Here is a 6,760-nt window from a genome sequence, read left to right as displayed (position 1 = left end):
TATAATGGAGTATGTCTACTAGTGATGCGCGAGTGTACTCGTTGCTCAGGTTTTTACGAGCACGCTCAAGTGACCTCCGAGTATTTGTTAGTGTTCGGAGATTTCGTTTTCATCACCTCAGCTGAATGATTTACAGCTACTAGCCAGCCTTAGTACATGTGGGGGTTGCCTGGTTGCTAGGAAATCCCCACATGTAATCAAACTGTCTAACAGTCGCAAATCATCCAGCTTCTGTGAGGAAAACTAAATCTCTGAGCAGTCATAAATACTCGGAGGTCACCCAAGCGTGCTTAGGGAAAACCCGAGCAACGAGTATACTCGCTCATCACTAATGTCTACCCTTCAGATTACGCCGATTCCCAGCATGAAGTTTTCTCTTTCCAGCCTTTCGCTCTGCTCACGGATCGTTTGTCTACTTCAGATCGCAGTCCGATTTCCTTGTATTAGCGTTAGATAAAAGGTTATTCTGGAGAATGAAGTCGTCCTGCTGGTCAGAGGCGGCCTCATCTTTTCTTTCCTCATTGTGGCTGAGAAAGGTCTCTTTGTTTTCTCCGGCTGTGTGGGAGTGGGGAACAGCTACTGTTGTGAGGAGAGAAAAGCATGGGGACGCTGACGTCTCTATGGAAACCAAACTCGTAACGGCTACAAAAAACCATGTACATGTCCCGACTGAGGAGAAAAGAACCAAAACTAATCCAGGACTGTACTCGGACACAGTCGGGGATTCTTTAGGAAAGCAGTTTGGATATGCGTATTGGCCAAAGATGCCCACTTAGGGCCCAAGTGAAGAGGAAAAATGTGCCGCCCATAACAGCCAATGGGATTGTACCTCTCAAAATTTAGAGGCCAATTAGTAAATAAAAGCCGCAACTTACTTGGTTGTTAAGGCACACTTTGACTATGTAATAATCTTGATAAATCTCTCAAATTTATCCTACATTAACCCCTTCATGACCATGCGATTTTCTATTTTTGCAGTTTCGTTTTTTGCTCCCCTGCTTCCCAGAGACACAACTCTTATTTTTCTGTCAATATGGCCGTGTAGGGGCTTTTTTTTTTGCAGGACGAGTTGTATTCTTGGACGACAGTATTGATTTTACCATGTAATGTACTGGAAAATGGAAAAAAATACAGCCCTGTTATGTGTAGCAGAAATCATAATCTCCTATGAATGCCGGCCAGGGGCCAGCATTCATAGGAGATCTGCTATGACAAGCATGGGGGTCTTCTGCAGACATCCGGCTTTGATGACAACCCATCGGCGCCCGTGATCATATCACAGGGGAGCCCAGGGCATGTCTTATGATGCGCATCTGGATATCGTGAGTTAAATGCCGCTGTCAGAGATCGAAAGTGGCATTTAACATACCAGTCGTGGAAGGATAGCGATTTCGCCCACAGCTGTTAGAGGCACGTCAGCTGATCAGATCAGTTATGTGCCAAGAAAGATGCTCTGGAGCCTGCATCAATGGCAAGGACATGACCTATGACATACCTATAGATCATAGGTTGTGAAGGGGTTAAAGGGAATCTCTTGCCACCTAATCTGAGACTCTAATTCCAGCGACTGTGTCACTTACTGGAGTTTTGATGAAATCAGTTTTCTCAGCAGGAGATTATCACCAGAGGACTAGTAAACCTGTTGCCAGGTAGCCCTCCATCTTCATGAGCGCTGTATAACCCCGCCCCAACTCTGATTGGCATCTTTCTGTGTGTACTCTGTGCATAGGCAAAAAACTGCCAATCAGTGGAGTTGACGGGATTATATAGAGCTCACAGTCACAGAATTGGTTTATCTGCTTCTGAAGAAGTAATTTTATCAAAACTGAACCAGGCAGCCCATTGAGTGATACATCACTGGAATCAGGGTCACTGACCCTACATCATACTGCTCTCAGATGGAGCAGCAAAAACCTGGAGACAGATTCCCTTTAAAATATCTTTTCAGAGTTAGATGTATGTAAAAACCTCCCCCTATATCCCTAAGAATCAAACTTGATATCTACATTCCCCAATATATATCGTTTTTGACCCTAACTGAATTTTTGGCCTCACTGCTGGGAAAGGATGTAGAAAGAATCTTCAGCTTTTGGTGAAATGCAGAAGCCCATGAGACTTCTCTGTGCAATGTAATGCTGCTCTTAACCTGGCGCTGTGTAAAGTCCTAAGCTCGCTGTGCAGAGGGAAATGTAAGGAAGTCAAAATAGTGGGACACAAAGATTGGACCTCCACCTTCAGTTCAGGGTGGTGCCACCATTTGGTATGGTAAGATTGTTGTGCTGTTCCACCTGTTTGAGCCCAGGTAATTCTCCACCGTTCCTGAACCAATGCAAATTTTTTTTTTTTTTTTTTACACCTGCAGATTATAGAACTGTAAACATTTTTTCTCGTTACGATTCTCAATATTTTTCCATATCGTTTTCATATGATATGTACGGCCTAATTTGTGTATTCTTTTTCATGCTTTTTTTTACGCTATTGGACGATATTAGTGGGATAATAAAGGAAATACGGGCCTTTCACATTCTTTGCGACCACAAAGGAGCACGGAAATACATTTAAAAACTTGTTAGTTACAGGACCCATAATATGCAAATTGCCTCTTCTGAGAAAAAGAGGACTTGAACTAACCTGCAGCTGCTAGACAATGCCATGACATTTTAGATCATCACTGCAAACTATAATTTGCACATCTTGGACTTTAGTTTATAGTAGGTCTGGATTTTTTTTATTTAAATTGAGTATGTCCTCTAATTTCCTACACCATTAAGTCAGGAACAGTTTTTCTTTATCTTCTGTGCCACTTCATTCCAAAGTAATAAATATGTAAATTTTCCCTTCAAACCTAAGTGGGCGTGTACCACACAACTTTGTTTGCCTTTTCTCTTTGATGATGTTGACCAATCAAAATACAGCAATGTCGTAGAAGGAAAAAAGTAAAACACAAATATAGAGGGTTGGCAGTACCAATAGGGGGAGGAGGTGCTCAGTTTAAATGAAAAAATGAACTGACAGGTTACAATATTTTTCAGCTAATATATTTTTAGGTTTATTTGTGGCTTTATTATTGTACTAGATGATGGCCCGATTCTAACGCATCGGGTATTCTAGAATATGTATATAGCAGCCACATAGTATATAGCAAAAGCCACGTAGTATATAGGAGTACTACGTGGCCTGTGGTATATACCATGTGGCTGCTATATACATACATACATATTGTAGAATACCCGATGCGTTAATATAGGCCACGCAGTAAATAACACAGCCCACACAGTATATAGCAGCCACGCAGTATATAACACAGCCCAAGTAGTATGTAACACTGGCCACGTAGTAATATATAGCACAGCCCACATAGTATCTAACAGTGGCCACGTAGTATATAGCACGCAGTATAGAACACAGCCACGTAGTATATAACTGCCCACGTAGTATATAGCAGCCATGTAGTATATAACGCAGCCCATGCAGTATAGAACACAGCCCACATAGTATCTAACACTGGCCAGGTAGTATATAGCAGCCACGCGGTATCCAACAGTCCACATAGTATTTATCAATGTGGGCACCATATCCCTGTAAAAAAAAAATAAAATAAAAAAAATAGTTATATACTAACCCGCCGGGATCCAGCATAGATCCAGCGAACCCCTGGCGATGCGTGCACGGCTGCCGCCATCTTTCGTTCCCAGGATGCATTGCGAAATTACCCAGATCACTTAGCGGTCTCGCGAGACCGCTAAGTCTTCTGGGTAATTTCGCAATGCATCTCTGGGAACGGAAGCTGGCGGCAGGCGCAAGCGCATCATCGGACTACAGAAGGTGAGAATAGCAGTTTTTTTTTTTTATTATTTATAACATTAGATCTTTTTACTATTGATGCTGCATAGGCAGCATCACACAGGGTTAATAATAATAATAATTTTTATTTATATAGCGCCAACATATTCCGCAGCGCTTTACAAATTATAGAGGGGACTTGCACAGACAATAGACATTACAGCATAACAGAAATACAGTTCAAAACAGATACCAGAAGGAATGAGGGCCCTGCTCGCAAGCTTACAAACTATGGGGAAAAGGGGAGACACGAGAGGTGGATGGTAACAATTGCTTTAGTTATTCGGACCAGCTATAGTGTAAGGCTCAGGTGTTCATGTAAAGCTGCATGAACCAGTTAACTGCCTAAGTATGTAGCAGTACAGACACAGAGGGCTAATACTGCATAAAGTGTATGAGAACATGATGCGAGGAACTTTTTTTTTTTTTTTTTTAATTATAAATAGGCCACACAGGGATCGTTAGGTTAATGCATTGAGGCGGTAGGCCAGTCTGAACAAATGAGTTTTTAGGGCACGCTTAAAACTGTGGGGATTGGGGATTAATCGTATTAACCTAGGTAGTGCATTCCAAAGAATCGGCGCAGCACGTGTAAAGTCTTGGAGACGGGAGTGGGAGGTTCTGATTATTGAGGATGCTAACCTGAGGTCATTAGCGGAGCGGAGGGCAAGGGTAGGGTGGTACACTGATACCAGGGAGGAGATGTAGGGTGGTGCTGAGCCATGGAGTGCTTTGTGGATGAGGGTAGTAGTTTTGTACTGGATTCTGGAGTGGATGGGTAGCCAGTGTAATGACTGGCACAGGGTAGAGGCATCGGTGTAACGGTTGGTGATGAATATGATCCTGGCTGCAGCATTCAGGACAGATTGGAGCGGGGAGAGTTTTGCAAGAGGGAGGCCGATTAGTAGAGAGTTACAATAGTCCAGACGAGAATGAATAAGTGAAACAGTCAGAGTTTTTGCAGAGTCGAAAGTAAGAAAAGGGCGAATTCTAGAAATGTTTTTGAGATGCAGGTAAGAAGAGCGAGCCAGTGATCGGATGTAGGGGGTGAATGAAAGGTCAGAATCAAGGATGACCCCAAGGCAGCGGGCATGTTGCTTTGGAGTAATGGCGGAACCGCACACGGAGATGGCAATGTCAGGCAAAGGTAGGTTAGTAGAGGGAGAGAACACGAGGAGTTCAGTTTTTGACAGGTTTAGTTTCAGATAGAGGGAGGACATGATGTTAGAGACAGCGGTAAGACAATCACTGGTGTTTTCTAAAAAGGTCGGTGTGATATCAGGAGAAGAAGTGTATAATTGGGTGTCGTCAGCATAGAGATGGTACTGGAAACCAAATCTACTGATTGTTTGTCCAATAGGGGCAGTATACAACGAGAAGAGTAGGGGGCCTAGGACTGATCCTTGAGGAACCCCAACAGTAAGGGGAAGGTGAGAGGAGGAGGAACCAGCAAAACATACAGTGAAGGATCGGTCAGAGAGATAGGAGGAGAACCAGGAGAGAACGGTGTCCTTGAGGCCGATGGAGCGGAGCATAGTGAGGAGGAGCTGATGATCCACAGTGTCGAATGCTGCAGAGAGATCCAAGAGAATTAGCATGGAGTAGTGACCATTAGATTTAGCTGTTAGTAGGTCATTAGAGACTTTAGTGAGGGCAGTTTCAGTAGAGTGTAAAGAGCGGAAGCCAGATTGAAGAGGGTCGAGAAGAGAGTTATCTGAGAGATAGCGGGTAAGACGGGAGTGGACCAGGTGTTCGAGGAGTTTAGAGATGAAGGGAAGATTAGAGACAGGTCTATAATTAGCGGCACAGTTTTGATCGAGGGATGGTTTTTTAAGTAATGGATGTATGATGGCATGCTTAAATGAGGAGGGAAAAATACCGGAAGTGAGGGAAAGGTTGAATATTTTTGTTAGGTGAGAGGTGACAGCCGGGGAAAGGGACTGGAGGAGATGTGACGGAATGGGGTCACTGGTGCAAGTGGTCGGGCGAGAAGATGCAAGGAGCCTGCTTACTTCTTCTTCTGTAACTGCTTCAAAGTCAGAGAGTGAACTAGATGCAGTGGGGGAGGGAGGACAGTGCATGGTATGAAGAGATTGGGAGATGATTTCCTGTCGAATGTGGTCAATTTTTTCTTTGAAGTAATTGGCCAGATAGCATTGGTCACACAGGGTTAATAGCAGCGGTAACGGAGTGAGTTACCCACGGCATAACGCGGTCCGTTACCGCTGGCATTAACCCTGTGTGAGTGGTGACCGCGGGGAGTATGGAGCGGGCGCCGGGCACTGACTGCAGGGGAGTAGGGAGGGACTAATCGGACTGTGGCCGTCGCTGATTGGTTGCGACAGCCATGACAGGCAGCTGGCGAGACCAATCAGCTACTTGGATTTCCATGACAGACAGAGGCCGCGACCAATGAATATCCATGACAGACAGAAAAACGGAAGTGACCCTTAGACAATTATATAGTAGATTGTTTTTAAAATACATGTATAGGGATATAATGTATGAAAAAATATTTGCAACATTTCAACCATACTCATTCACAGCAATTGCAGTGTATTTTAGCAGAAGGCTGAATTCAGACTTCCATGTATCACACTCCATGTTTGGACCGTGATGCACAAACTGGCTGCGGATCATCTGACCTATGCCTATGAGGCATAAACAGGAGCGCTCATTTGACCAAGCTCTCCAGTGTTATCTATGAGAATGCCGCTAGCAGACATCTCTGGTGGTGGCTTATCTTTGGGAGAACAAATGGATCAGAGGTGTGAATTTTGACAAGCCGGATCCCAAATTCCCCAATCAACTGGAGTTCCCATATACAATAGACAGTCTTCACAAACCGTTGATATCTCTGGCTGACATTAATCTAATGTGTATGGTGGGCTTCAATAATACAGCAAGTCAGAAAAAG

Source organism: Ranitomeya imitator, chromosome 3 (assembly GCF_032444005.1).
Source record: "Ranitomeya imitator isolate aRanImi1 chromosome 3, aRanImi1.pri, whole genome shotgun sequence".
Classification (NCBI taxonomy): domain Eukaryota; kingdom Metazoa; phylum Chordata; class Amphibia; order Anura; family Dendrobatidae; genus Ranitomeya; species Ranitomeya imitator.
This window is presented reverse-complemented; position numbering follows the sequence as displayed.